Here is a 14196-nt window from a genome sequence, read left to right as displayed (position 1 = left end):
CCCCGAACATGCACCAAGGTGCACTCGGCCCACATGTGAGCGCAGGTCGTTGCGCCCGAGGTGGTGTGTGGGCACCGCGTTGCAGACGGGACACTGCACGCACACGACGCCCCCTCCAGGTGCACGCACGTAGGCCGGGCCGGGTGCACACCCGACGCCCTAGCAAGGTGCGCGCACCCGGGCAGGGCTCACACTTGGCGAACGGGGCGCACTTCGCGAGGGAGGGTGTGCACCTCGACGGGGGTGGGTGGCCGGGGTGGATTCGCACGTGGGTCGCGGTTTGCTAAGTACACACTGCGACAAGCTCATAACGGGTGCGATCATACCAGCGTTAGTGCACCGGATCCCATCAGAACTCCGCAGTTAAGCGCGCTTGGGCCGGAGTAGTACTGGGATGGGTGACCTCCCGGGAAGTCCCGGTGTTGCACCCTTTTTTAGTTTTTCGCCGGGCGTCGCAATGCTATTTGAATAAACCTTTTGCCCGTTTGCGTTCTCGTCGGGGCCGGGCCGGGCCGGGGTGCGCTGCCCGCACTACCGCGCGCGCGGGGGGCGACACCGAGCGCGCACCCGAGGCGCCCCGAGCACACAGGCCACGGTGCAACCCGGGCGTTGTGCGCGCACCCCGGTGCGCCCGAGGTGCTGCGCGCGCACCCAGGTGAAATCGGTGTGCACCTCGGCCAGTGCGCGCTCGGTCGAGTCGCGCACGTTGGCCAAGGTGCACGGTGATGTTTCTTACTCTAAGGTTCCGCACCAGACGCCCGGGACAGGTGAGCGAAGCTGGGCGGGGCCGGGTGCGCGGCCGGGGCAGGTGCACGCAGCTGGAGAGAGCTTTGGAGCACACTTCGGAGCGCACCAATGATGCGCTCCATTCAAAAGTTTCCTGAAAAGGCAAAAAAAGTTGAGATTATAGAATTTCCCACTTGAGAGATTGTAAAAAAAAAAAATTTAAAATGAAGGAAACGCGGGTGCCAAGGTGTGCGCAGCCCAGCCAAGGTGTGCGCACCAAGGCGCCCACCCTGGCGAAGGTGCACGCAAGGTGCGCACCCGAGGCAAACCGGACAATTAACCCAACTTTCGACTTCGCGCGCACCTTGGAGCGCACTTCGGAGCGCTCCTTGGTGCGCACCAATCTTGGGCACCTCGGAGTGCACCATGGCGCCCACCAAGGTGCGCACCCGGGGCAAACCGAGCTCCGACTTCGTGCGCACCTTGGAGCGCACGAAAGGTGCGCACCATGGCGCCCACCAAGGTGCGCAGCCCAGCCAAGGCGTGCGCATCAAGGTGCGCACCCTGGCGAAGGTGCGCACCCGGGGCAAACCGAGCTCCGACTTCGTGCGCACCTTGGAGCGCACAAAAGGTGCGCAACCCAGCCAAGGTGTGCGCACCCCGGTCAAACCGAGCTCCGAATCGTGCGCACCAGAGGTGCACGCCATCGTGCGCACCTTGGAGCACACTTCGGAGCCCTCCTTGGTGCGCGCCGATGTTGCGCACCTCGGAGCGCACCCGGGGAAAACAATGCAATTAACCCGACTTTCGACTTCGTGGGCACCTCGGAGCGCTCTCGGGTTCGCACCTCGGAGCACACCGAGGTGCGCACCTTTGATGCGCTGCCTTCACCAATTTCCAGAAAAGGCAAGAAAACATTGAGAAGGTGTGCGCACCGAGGTGCCCACCCTGGCGAAGGTGCACGCGAGGTGCGCACCCGGGGCAAACCGGGCTCCGACTTCGTGCACGCCGCACCTTGGAGCACACTTCGGAGCGCTCCTTGGTGCGCACCAGGGCGCGCAACCCAGCCGAGGTGCCCACCCCGGCGAAGGTGCACGCGAGGTGCGCACCCGGGGCAAACCGGGGTCCGACTTCGTGCACGCCGCACCTTGGAGCACACATCGGGGCGCTCCCGGGTTCGCACCGGCGTTGCGCACCGTGGTGGGCACCTCGGAGCACACCAAGGTGGGCAGCGAGGTGCGCACCTTTGATGCGATGCCTTCACTAATTTCCATAAAAGGCAAAAAAAAAATGAGATTTTAAAATTTCCGTTTTGAAAGATAGTGAGAAAAAGGGAATGCTGGTGCCATCTTGAGCCCGCCCTGGTGCGCAGCCCAGCCAAGGTGTGCGCACCAAGGTGCCCACCCTGGCGAAGGTGCGCGCCCGGGCAATTAACCCAACTTCCAACTTCGCGCGCGCCAGGGTGGGAGCGCACCCAACAACCGGGCCTGGGAAGAGCCAATGCGAGAAACCCCACCAAACGCTCTGACAAAAAAAGAGGGGGCGCTCCAGTAACCCCGCTTCGGAGCGCACCCTGGGCAAACCCAGCCAAGGTGCCCACCCCGGCCAAGGTGCAGGCGAGGTGCGCACCCGGGGCAAACCGGGCTCCGACAACGTGCACGCCGCACCTTGGAGCACACTTCGTAGCGCTCCCGGGTGCGCACCTCAGAGCACACCAAGGTGGGCAGCGAGGTGCGCACCTTTGATGCGCTGCCTTCACTAATTTCCAGAAAAGGCAAAAAAAAAAGGAGATTTTAAAATTTCCGTTTTGAAAGATAGTGAAAAAAACGGAACGCGCGTGCCATCTTGAGCCCGCCCTGGTGCGCAGCCCAGGTAAGGTGCCCACCCTGGCAAAGGTGCGCACCCGGGCAATTAACCCTACTTCCGACTTCGTGCGCGCCAGGGTGGCAACCGGGCCTCGGAAGAGCCAATGCGAGAAACCCCACCAAACGCTCCGACAAAAAAAGAGGCGGCGCTCCAATAACCCCGCTTCGGAGCGCAGCCGGGGCAAACCCAGCCAAGGTGCCCACCCCGACGAAGGTGCACGCGAGGTGCGCACCCGGGGCAAACCGGGCTCCGACAACGTGCACGCAGCACCTTGGAGCACACTTCGAAGCACTCCCGGGTGCCCACCGGCGTTGCGCACCGTGGTGGGCAGCGAGGTGCGCACCTTTGATGCGCTGCCTTCACTAATTTCCAGAAAAAGGCAAAAAAAAATGAGATTTTAAAATTTCCGTTTTGAAAGATAGTGAAAAAAAAGGAACGCGGGTGCCATCTTGAGCCCGCCCTGGTGCGCAGCCCAGGCAAGGCATGCGCACCAAGGTGCCCACCCGAGGTGCACACCCGGGGCAAACCGGGCTCCGACTTCGTGCAGGCCGCACCTTGGAGCACACTTCGGAGCGCTCCTTGGTGCGCACCATGGTGCCCACCAGGGCGCGCAACCCAGCCAAGGTCTGCACACCAAGGTGCCCACCCCGGCGAAGGTGCACGCGAGGTGCGCACCCGGGGCAAACCGGGCTCCGACTTCGTGCACGCCATGGTGCCCACCGCGGCGAAGGTGCACGCGAGGTGCGCACCCGGGGCAAACCGGGCTCCGACTTCGTGCACGCCGCACCTTGGAGCACACTTCGGAGCGCTCCTTGGTGCGCACCATGGTGCCCACCAGGGCGCGCAACCCAGCCAAGGTGTGCGCACCAAGGTGCACGCGAGGTGCGCACCCGGGGCAAACCGGGGTCCGACTTCGTGCACGCCGCACCTTGGAGCACACATCGGAGCGCTCCCAGGTTCACACCAGCGTTGCGCACCTTTGATGCGCTGCCTTCACTAATTTCCAGAAAAGGCAAAAAAAAACGATATTTTAAAATTTCCGTTCTGAAAGATAGTGAAAAAAACGGAACGCGGGTGCCATCTTGAGCCCTTCCTGGTGCGCAGCCCAGGCAAGTTGTGCGCACCAAGGTGCCCACCCTGGCGGAGGTGCGCGCCCGGGGCAAACCGGGCTCCGACTTCGTGCACTGCATGGTGCCCACCAAGGCGCGCAACCCAGCCAAGGTGCCCACCGCAGCGAAGGTGCACGCGAGGTGCACACCCGGGGCAAACCGGGCTCCGACTTCGTGCTAGCCGCACCTTGGAGCACACTTCAGAGCGCTCCTTGGTGCGCACCAGGGCGCGCAACCCAGCCGAGGTGCCCACCCCGGCGAAGGTGCACGCGAGGTGCGCACCCGGGGCAAACCGGGCTCCGACTTCGTGCACGCCATGGTGCCCACCGCGGCGAAGGTGCGCACCCGGGGCAAACCGGGCTCCGACTTCGTGCACGCCGCACCTTGGAGCACACTTCGGAGCGCTCCTTGGTGCGCACCATGGTGCCCACCAGGCCGCGCAACCCAGCCAAGGTGTGCGCACCAAGGTGCACGCGAGGTGCGCACCCGGGGCAAACCGGGGTCCGACTTCGTGCACGCCGCACCTTGGAGCACACATCGGGGCGCTCCCGGGTTCGCACCGGCGTTGCGCACCGTGGTGGGCACCTCGGAGCACACCAAGGTGGGCAGCGAGGTGCGCACCTTTGATGCGATGCCTTCACTAATTTCCATAAAAGGCAAAAAAAAAACGAGATTTTAAAATTTCCGTTTTGAAAGATAGTGAGAAAAAGGGAATGCTGGTGCCATCTTGAGCCCGCCCTGGTGCCCAGCCCAGCCAAGGTTTGCGCACCAAGGTGCCCACCCTGGCGAAGGTGCGCGCCCGGGCAATTAACCCAACTTCCAACTTCGCGCGCGCCAGGGTGGGAGCGCACCCAACAACCGGGCCTGGGAAGAGCCAATGCGAGAAACCCCACCAAACTCTCTGACAAAAAAAGAGGGGGCGCTCCAGTAACCCCGCTTCGGAGCGCACCCTGGGCAAACCCAGCCAAGGTGCCCACCCCGGCCAAGGTGCAGGCGAGGTGCGCACCCGGGGCAAACCGGGCTCCGACAACGTGCACGCCGCACCTTGGAGCACACTTCGTAGCGCTCCCGGGTGCGCACCTCAGAGCACACCAAGGTGGGCAGCGAGGTGCGCACCTTTGATGCGCTGCCTTCACTAATTTCCAGAAAAGGCAAAAAAAAAAGGAGATTTTAAAATTTCCGTTTTGAAAGATAGTGAAAAAAACGGAACGCGCGTGCCATCTTGAGCCCGCCCTGGTGCGCAGCCCAGGTAAGGTGCCACCCTGGCAAAGGTGCGCACCCGGGCAATTAACCCTACTTCCGACTTCGTGCGCGCCAGGGTGGCAACCGGGCCTCGGAAGAGCCAATGCGAGAAACCCCACCAAACGCTCCGACAAAAAAAGAGGCGGCGCTCCAATAACCCCGCTTCGGAGCGCAGCCGGGGCAAACCAAGCCAAGGTGCCCACCCCGACGAAGGTGCACGCGAGGTGCGCACCCGGGGCAAACCGGGCTCCGACAACGTGCACGCAACACCTTGGAGCACACTTCGAAGCACTCCCGGGTGCCCACCGGCGTTGCGCACCGTGGTGGGCAGCGAGGTGCGCACCTTTGATGCGCTGCCTTCACTAATTTCCAGAAAAAGGCAAAAAAAAATGAGATTTTAAAATTTCCGTTTTGAAAGATAGTGAAAAAAAAGGAACGCGGGTGCCATCTTGAGCCCGCCCTGGTGCGCAGCCCAGGCAAGGCATGCGCACCAAGGTGCCCACCCGAGGTGCACACCCGGGGCAAACCGGGCTCCGACTTCGTGCAGGCCGCACCTTGGAGCACACTTCGGAGCGCTCCTTGGTGCGCACCATGGTGCCCACCAGGGCGCGCAACCCAGCCAAGGTCTGCACACCAAGGTGCCCACCCCGGCGAAGGTGCACGCGAGGTGCGCACCCGGGGCAAACCGGGCTCCGACTTCGTGCACGCCATGGTGCCCACCGCGGCGAAGGTGCACGCGAGGTGCGCACCCGGGGCAAACCGGGCTCCGACTTCGTGCACGCCGCACCTTGGAGCACACTTCGGAGCGCTCCTTGGTGCGCACCATGGTGCCCACTAGGGCGCGCAACCCAGCCAAGGTGTGCGCACCAAGGTGCACGCGAGGTGCGCACCCGGGGCAAACCGGGGTCCGACTTCGTGCACGCCGCACCTTGGAGCACACATCGGAGCGCTCCCAGGTTCGCACCAGCGTTGCGCACCTTTGATGCGCTGCCTTCACTAATTTCCAGAAAAGGCAAAAAAAAACGATATTTTAAAATTTCCGTTCTGAAAGATAGTGAAAAAAACGGAACGCGGGTGCCATCTTGAGCCCTTCCTGGTGCGCAGCCCAGGCAAGTTGTGCGCACCAAGGTGCCCACCCTGGCGGAGGTGCGCGCCCGGGGCAAACCGGGCTCCGACTTCGTGCACTGCATGGTGCCCACCAAGGCGCGCAACCCAGCCAAGGTGCCCACCGCAGCGAAGGTGCACGCGAGGTGCACACCCGGGGCAAACCGGGCTCCGACTTCGTGCACGCCGCACCTTGGAGCACACTTCAGAGCGCTCCTTGGTGCGCACCAGGGCGCGCAACCCAGCCGAGGTGCCCACCCCGGCGAAGGTGCACGCGAGGTGCGCACCCGGGGCAAACCGGGCTCCGACTTCGTGCACGCCATGGTGCCCACCGCGGCGAAGGTGCGCACCCGGGGCAAACCGGGCTCCGACTTCGTGCACGCCGCACCTTGGAGCACACTTCGGAGCGCTCCTTGGTGCGCACCATGGTGCCCACCAGGCCGCGCAACCCAGCCAAGGTGTGCGCACCAAGGTGCACGCGAGGTGCGCACCCGGGGCAAACCGGGGTCCGACTTCGTGCACGCCGCACCTTGGAGCACACATCGGGGCGCTCCCGGGTTCGCACCGGCGTTGCGCACCGTGGTGGGCACCTCGGAGCACACCAAGGTGGGCAGCGAGGTGCGCACCTTTGATGCGATGCCTTCACTAATTTCCATAAAAGGCAAAAAAAAAACGAGATTTTAAAATTTCCGTTTTGAAAGATAGTGAGAAAAAGGGAATGCTGGTGCCATCTTGAGCCCGCCCTGGTGCGCAGCCCAGCCAAGGTTTGCGCACCAAGGTGCCCACCCTGGCGAAGGTGCGCGCCCGGGCAATTAACCCAACTTCCAACTTCGCGCGCGCCAGGGTGGGAGCGCACCCAACAACCGGGCCTGGGAAGAGCCAATGCGAGAAACCCCACCAAACTCTCTGACAAAAAAAGAGGGGGCGCTCCAGTAACCCCGCTTCGGAGCGCACCCTGGGCAAACCCAGCCAAGGTGCCCACCCCGGCCAAGGTGCAGGCGAGGTGCGCACCCGGGGCAAACCGGGCTCCGACAACGTGCACGCCGCACCTTGGAGCACACTTCGTAGCGCTCCCGGGTGCGCACCTCAGAGCACACCAAGGTGGGCAGCGAGGTGCGCACCTTTGATGCGCTGCCTTCACTAATTTCCAGAAAAGGCAAAAAAAAAAGGAGATTTTAAAATTTCCGTTTTGAAAGATAGTGAAAAAAACGGAACGCGCGTGCCATCTTGAGCCCGCCCTAGTGCGCAGCCCAGGTAAGGTGCCACCCTGGCAAAGGTGCGCACCCGGGCAATTAACCCTACTTCCGACTTCGTGCGCGCCAGGGTGGCAACCGGGCCTCGGAAGAGCCAATGCGAGAAACCCCACCAAACGCTCCGACAAAAAAAGAGGCGGCGCTCCAATAACCCCGCTTCGGAGCGCAGCCGGGGCAAACCAAGCCAAGGTGCCCACCCCGACGAAGGTGCACGCGAGGTGCGCACCCGGGGCAAACCGGGCTCCGACAACGTGCACGCAACACCTTGGAGCACACTTCGAAGCACTCCCGGGTGCCCACCGGCGTTGCGCACCGTGGTGGGCAGCGAGGTGCGCACCTTTGATGCGCTGCCTTCACTAATTTCCAGAAAAAGGCAAAAAAAAATGAGATTTTAAAATTTCCGTTTTGAAAGATAGTGAAAAAAAAGGAACGCGGGTGCCATCTTGAGCCCGCCCTGGTGCGCAGCCCAGGCAAGGCATGCGCACCAAGGTGCCCACCCGAGGTGCACACCCGGGGCAAACCGGGCTCCGACTTCGTGCAGGCCGCACCTTGGAGCACACTTCGGAGCGCTCCTTGGTGCGCACCATGGTGCCCACCAGGGCGCACCCGGGGCAAACCGGGCTCCGACTTTGTGCACGCCGCACCTTGGAGCACACATCGGAGCGCTCCCAGGTTCGCACCAGCGTTGCGCACCTTTGATGCGCTGCCTTCACTAATTTCCAGAAAAGGCAAAAAAAAACGATATTTTAAAATTTCCGTTCTGAAAGATAGTGAAAAAAACGGAACGCGGGTGCCATCTTGAGCCCTTCCTGGTGCGCAGCCCAGGCAAGTTGTGCGCACCAAGGTGCCCACCCTGGCGGAGGTGCGCGCCCGGGGCAAACCGGGCTCCGACTTCGTGCACTGCATGGTGCCCACCAAGGCGCGCAACCCAGCCAAGGTGCCCACCGCAGCGAAGGTGCACGCGAGGTGCGCACCCGAGGTGCACACCCGGGGCAAACCGGGCTCCGACTTCGTGCACGCCGCACCTTGGAGCACACTTCAGAGCGCTCCTTGGTACGCACCAGGGCGCGCAACCCAGCCAAGGTGCTCACCCCGGCGAAGGTGCACGCGAGGTGCGCACCCGGGGCAAACCGGGCTCGGACTTCGTGCACGCCGCACCTTGGAGCACACATCGGAGCGCTCCCGGGTTCGCACCAGCATTGCGCACCTTTGATGCGCTGCCTTCACTAATTTCCAGAAAAGGCAAAAAAAAGAAAAAAATGAGATTTTAAAATTTCCGTTTTGAAAGATAGTGAAAAAAACGGAACGCGGGTGCCATCTTGAGCCCGCCCTGGTGTGCAGCCCAGGCAAGTTGTGCGCACCAAGGCACCCACCCTGGCCAAGGTGGGTCACGGGGTGGGTCCTAGGGTGGGTACTAAGGTGCGTGCCAAGGTGGGTCATAGGGTGGGTGCCAAGGTGGGCACCAGGGTGGGTGTGCACCAACCCTAGCCAGGGTAGGTCACGGGGTGGTTGTCGGGGTGGGCGTCAAGGAGCCAAGATGGGTGGCAAGTAGCCAAGTTGCGTGCCAAGGTGGGTGTCGGGGTGGGTGCCAAGGATCCAAGGTGGGTGCCAAGGAACCAAGGTGGGTGTCTGGGTGGGTGCCGAGGTGGGAGCCAGGGTGGGTCCCAAGGTGAGTGCAAAGGTGGGTGCCAGGGTCAAGGTGAGTGCCAATGTGGGTTCCAAGGTGCCAGGGTCAGGGTGAGTGCCAATGTGGGTTCAAAGGTGCTAAGTTGGGTGCGAGGTTGGGTGCGAGGGTGGGTGGGTGCCAAGGTGTGCTAGGTGGAAGCCCGGGTGGGTCGGCATCCCATGGGTGTCGAGTTGGGTGCCTGATGGGTGCTTCTTGTCAAGTTTTAGTCGTCGGGACTCATTTCGAGCCTTAGAGGTCGTTTCTTGTCCGGTTGCCCTGTCTTCGACCTGGGAACCCAATTTTGGTCCTCGGGTCCCATTTTTTTTTGTCTCGCATCCCACTTTTGGCCTGTGGCCTTTTCGGGGTCGATTCTCGTTTTGGGCATCAGAGCATGTTTCTTCTCCTAAAACCCAATATTTGTTTATTAAGTCTCGGAACACATTTTTGTTCTCGTGGACCCATCATGGGTCTTGGAACGCATTTGTGGTCCTTGGGTCCCATTTTGCATCCCGAAACTTGTGTTTTGGTGCTTGATCCCTATTTTGGGTGCCCACCTTGCACCAAGTGCGCACCCGGGGCAAACCGAGCGCCTTGGTGCACCGGGGCAAGATCGAGCGTGCACCCGAGGCGCCCCGAACATGCACCAAGGTGCACTCGGCCCACATGTGAGCGCAGGTCGTTGCGCCCGAGGTGGTGTGTGGGCACCGCGTTGCAGACGGGACACTGCACGCACACGACGCCCCCTCCAGGTGCACGCACGTAGGCCGGGCCGGGTGCACACCCGACGCCCTAGCAAGGTGCGCGCACCCGGGCAGGGCTCACACTTGGCGAACGGGGCGCACTTCGCGAGGGAGGGTGTGCACCTCGACGGGGGTGGGTGGCCGGGGTGGATTCGCACGTGGGTCGCGGTTTGCTAAGTACACACTGCGACAAGCTCATAACGGGTGCGATCATACCAGCGTTAGTGCACCGGATCCCATCAGAACTCCGCAGTTAAGCGCGCTTGGGCCGGAGTAGTACTGGGATGGGTGACCTCCCGGGAAGTCCCGGTGTTGCACCCTTTTTTAGTTTTTCGCCGGGCGTCGCAATGCTATTTGAATAAACCTTTTGCCCGTTTGCGTTCTCGTCGGGGCCGGGCCGGGCCGGGGTGCGCTGCCCGCACTACCGCGCGCGCGGGGGCGACACCGAGCGCGCACCCGAGGCGCCCCGAGCACACAGGCCACGGTGCAACCCGGGCGTTGTGCGCGCACCCCGGTGCGCCCGAGGTGCTGCGCGCGCACCCAGGTGAAATCGGTGTGCACCTCGGCCAGTGCGCGCTCGGTCGAGTCGCGCACGTTGGCCAAGGTGCACGGTGATGTTTCTTACTCTAAGGTTCCGCACCAGACGCCCGGGACAGGTGAGCGAAGCTGGGCGGGGCCGGGTGCGCGGCCGGGGCAGGTGCACGCAGCTGGAGAGAGCTTTGGAGCACACTTCGGAGCGCACCAATGATGCGCTCCATTCAAAAGTTTCCTGAAAAGGCAAAAAAAGTTGAGATTATAGAATTTCCCACTTGAGAGATTGTAAAAAAAAAAAATTTAAAATGAAGGAAACGCGGGTGCCAAGGTGTGCGCAGCCCAGCCAAGGTGTGCGCACCAAGGCGCCCACCCTGGCGAAGGTGCACGCAAGGTGCGCACCCGAGGCAAACCGGACAATTAACCCAACTTTCGACTTCGCGCGCACCTTGGAGCGCACTTCGGAGCGCTCCTTGGTGCGCACCAATCTTGGGCACCTCGGAGTGCACCATGGCGCCCACCAAGGTGCGCACCCGGGGCAAACCGAGCTCCGACTTCGTGCGCACCTTGGAGCGCACGAAAGGTGCGCACCATGGCGCCCACCAAGGTGCGCAGCCCAGCCAAGGCGTGCGCATCAAGGTGCGCACCCTGGCGAAGGTGCGCACCCGGGGCAAACCGAGCTCCGACTTCGTGCGCACCTTGGAGCGCACAAAAGGTGCGCAACCCAGCCAAGGTGTGCGCACCCCGGTCAAACCGAGCTCCGAATCGTGCGCACCAGAGGTGCACGCCATCGTGCGCACCTTGGAGCACACTTCGGAGCCCTCCTTGGTGCGCGCCGATGTTGCGCACCTCGGAGCGCACCCGGGGAAAACAATGCAATTAACCCGACTTTCGACTTCGTGGGCACCTCGGAGCGCTCTCGGGTTCGCACCTCGGAGCACACCGAGGTGCCCACCCTGGCGAAGGTGCACGCGAGGTGCGCACCCGGGGCAAACCGGGCTCCGACTTCGTGCACGCCGCACCTTGGAGCACACTTCGGAGCGCTCCTTGGTGCGCACCAGGGCGCGCAACCCAGCCGAGGTGCCCACCCCGGCGAAGGTGCACGCGAGGTGCGCACCCGGGGCAAACCGGGCTCCGACTTCGTGCACGCCATGGTGCCCACCGCGGCGAAGGTGCACGCGAGGTGCGCACCCGGGGCAAACCGGGCTCCGACTTCGTGCACGCCGCACCTTGGAGCACACTTCGGAGCGCTCCTTGGTGCGCACCATGGTGCCCACCAGGGCGCGCAACCCCGCCGAAGGTGCACGCGAGGTGCGCACCCGGGGCAAACCGGGCTCCGACTTCGTGCACGCCGCACCTTGGAGCACACTTCGGAGCGCTCCTTGGTGCGCACCATGGTGCCCACCAGGGCGCGCAACCCCGCCGAAGGTGCACGCGAGGTGCGCACTCGGGGCAAACCGGGCTCCGACTTCGTGCACGCCATGGTGCGCACCGCGGCGAAGGTGCGCACCCGGGGCAAACCGGGCTCCGACTTCGTGCACGCCGCACCTTGGAGCACACTTCGGAGCGCTCCTTGGTGCGCACCAGGGCGCGCAACCCAGCCGAGGTGCCCACCCCGGCGAAGGTGCACGCGAGGTGCGTACCCGGGGCAAACCGGGCTCCGACTTCGTGCACGCCGCACCTTGGAGCACACTTCGGAGCGCTCCTTGGTGCGCACCATGGTGCCCACCAGGCCGCGCAACCCAGCCAAGGTGTGCGCACCAAGGTGCACGCGAGGTGCGCACCCGGGGCAAACCGGGGTCCGACTTCGTGCACGCCGCACCTTGGAGCACACATCGGGGCGCTCCCGGGTTCGCACCGGCGTTGCGCACCGTGGTGGGCACCTCGGAGCACACCAAGGTGGGCAGCGAGGTGCGCACCTTTGATGCGATGCCTTCACTAATTTCCATAAAAGGCAAAAAAAAAACGAGATTTTAAAATTTCCGTTTTGAAAGATAGTGAGAAAAAGGGAATGCTGGTGCCATCTTGAGCCCGCCCTGGTGCGCAGCCCAGCCAAGGTGTGCGCACCAAGGTGCCCACCCTGGCGAAGGTGCGCGCCCGGGCAATTAACCCAACTTCCAACTTCGCGCGCGCCAGGGTGGGAGCGCACCCAACAACCGGGCCTGGGAAGAGCCAATGCGAGAAACCCCACCAAACGCTCTGACAAAAAAAGAGGGGGCGCTCCAGTAACCCCGCTTCGGAGCGCACCCTGGGCAAACCCAGCCAAGGTGCCCACCCCGGCCAAGGTGCAGGCGAGGTGCGCACCCGGGGCAAACCGGGCTCCGACAACGTGCACGCCGCACCTTGGAGCACACTTCGTAGCGCTCCCGGGTGCGCACCTCAGAGCACACCAAGGTGGGCAGCGAGGTGCGCACCTTTGATGCGCTGCCTTCACTAATTTCCAGAAAAGGCAAAAAAAAAAGGAGATTTTAAAATTTCCGTTTTGAAAGATAGTGAAAAAAACGGAACGCGCGTGCCATCTTGAGCCCGCCCTGGTGCGCAGCCCAGGTAAGGTGCCCACCCTGGCAAAGGTGCGCACCCGGGCAATTAACCCTACTTCCGACTTCGTGCGCGCCAGGGTGGCAACCGGGCCTCGGAAGAGCCAATGCGAGAAACCCCACCAAACGCTCCGACAAAAAAAGAGGCGGCGCTCCAATAACCCCGCTTCGGAGCGCAGCCGGGGCAAACCCAGCCAAGGTGCCCACCCCGACGAAGGTGCACGCGAGGTGCGCACCCGGGGCAAACCGGGCTCCGACAACGTGCACGCAGCACCTTGGAGCACACTTCGAAGCACTCCCGGGTGCCCACCGGCGTTGCGCACCGTGGTGGGCAGCGAGGTGCGCACCTTTGATGCGCTGCCTTCACTAATTTCCAGAAAAAGGCAAAAAAAAATGAGATTTTAAAATTTCCGTTTTGAAAGATAGTGAAAAAAAAGGAACGCGGGTGCCATCTTGAGCCCGCCCTGGTGCGCAGCCCAGGCAAGGCATGCGCACCAAGGTGCCCACCCGAGGTGCACACCCGGGGCAAACCGGGCTCCGACTTCGTGCAGGCCGCACCTTGGAGCACACTTCGGAGCGCTCCTTGGTGCGCACCATGGTGCCCACCAGGGCGCGCAACCCAGCCAAGGTCTGCACACCAAGGTGCCCACCCCGGCGAAGGTGCACGCGAGGTGCGCACCCGGGGCAAACCGGGCTCCGACTTCGTGCACGCCATGGTGCCCACCGCGGCGAAGGTGCACGCGAGGTGCGCACCCGGGGCAAACCGGGCTCCGACTTCGTGCACGCCGCACCTTGGAGCACACTTCGGAGCGCTCCTTGGTGCGCACCATGGTGCCCACCAGGGCGCGCAACCCAGCCAAGGTGTGCGCACCAAGGTGCACGCGAGGTGCGCACCCGGGGCAAACCGGGGTCCGACTTCGTGCACGCCGCACCTTGGAGCACACATCGGAGCGCTCCCAGGTTCGCACCAGCGTTGCGCACCTTTGATGCGCTGCCTTCACTAATTTCCAGAAAAGGCAAAAAAAAACGAGATTTTAAAATTTCCGTTCTGAAAGATAGTGAAAAAAACGGAACGCGGGTGCCATCTTGAGCCCTTCCTGGTGCGCAGCCCAGGCAAGTTGTGCGCACCAAGGTGCCCACCCTGGCGGAGGTGCGCGCCCGGGGCAATCCGGGCTCCGACTTCGTGCACTGCATGGTGCCCACCAAGGCGCGCAACCCAGCCAAGGTGCCCACCGCAGCGAAGGTGCACGCGAGGTGCGCACCCGAGGTGCACACCCGGGGCAAACCGGGCTCCGACTTCGTGCACGCCGCACCTTGGAGCACACTTCAGAGCGCTCCTTGGTGCGCACCAGGGCGCGCAACCCAACCAAGGTCTGCACACCAAGGTGCTCACCCCGGCGAAGGTGCACGCGAGGTGCGCAC

General features: G+C 63.1%; 2 non-coding genes across 2 annotated transcripts; both read left to right on the top strand.

Moving 5' to 3' along the window:
- Positions 1–312: 312 nt before the first annotated feature.
- On the top strand, positions 313–431 carry LOC131862797 (5S ribosomal RNA). Its single transcript, XR_009361734.1, has one exon. It is a non-coding gene; the product is annotated as a 5S ribosomal RNA (ribosomal RNA).
- A 9477-nt stretch (positions 432–9908) lies between these two features.
- Positions 9909–10027, top strand: LOC131862786 (5S ribosomal RNA). Its single transcript, XR_009361723.1, has one exon. It is a non-coding gene; the product is annotated as a 5S ribosomal RNA (ribosomal RNA).
- Positions 10028–14196: the final 4169 nt, after the last annotated feature.

The sequence above is a fragment of the Cryptomeria japonica genome, unplaced genomic scaffold, assembly GCF_030272615.1.
Source record: "Cryptomeria japonica unplaced genomic scaffold, Sugi_1.0 HiC_scaffold_51, whole genome shotgun sequence".
Lineage (NCBI taxonomy): Eukaryota > Viridiplantae > Streptophyta > Pinopsida > Cupressales > Cupressaceae > Cryptomeria > Cryptomeria japonica.
This window is presented reverse-complemented; position numbering and strand designations above follow the sequence as displayed.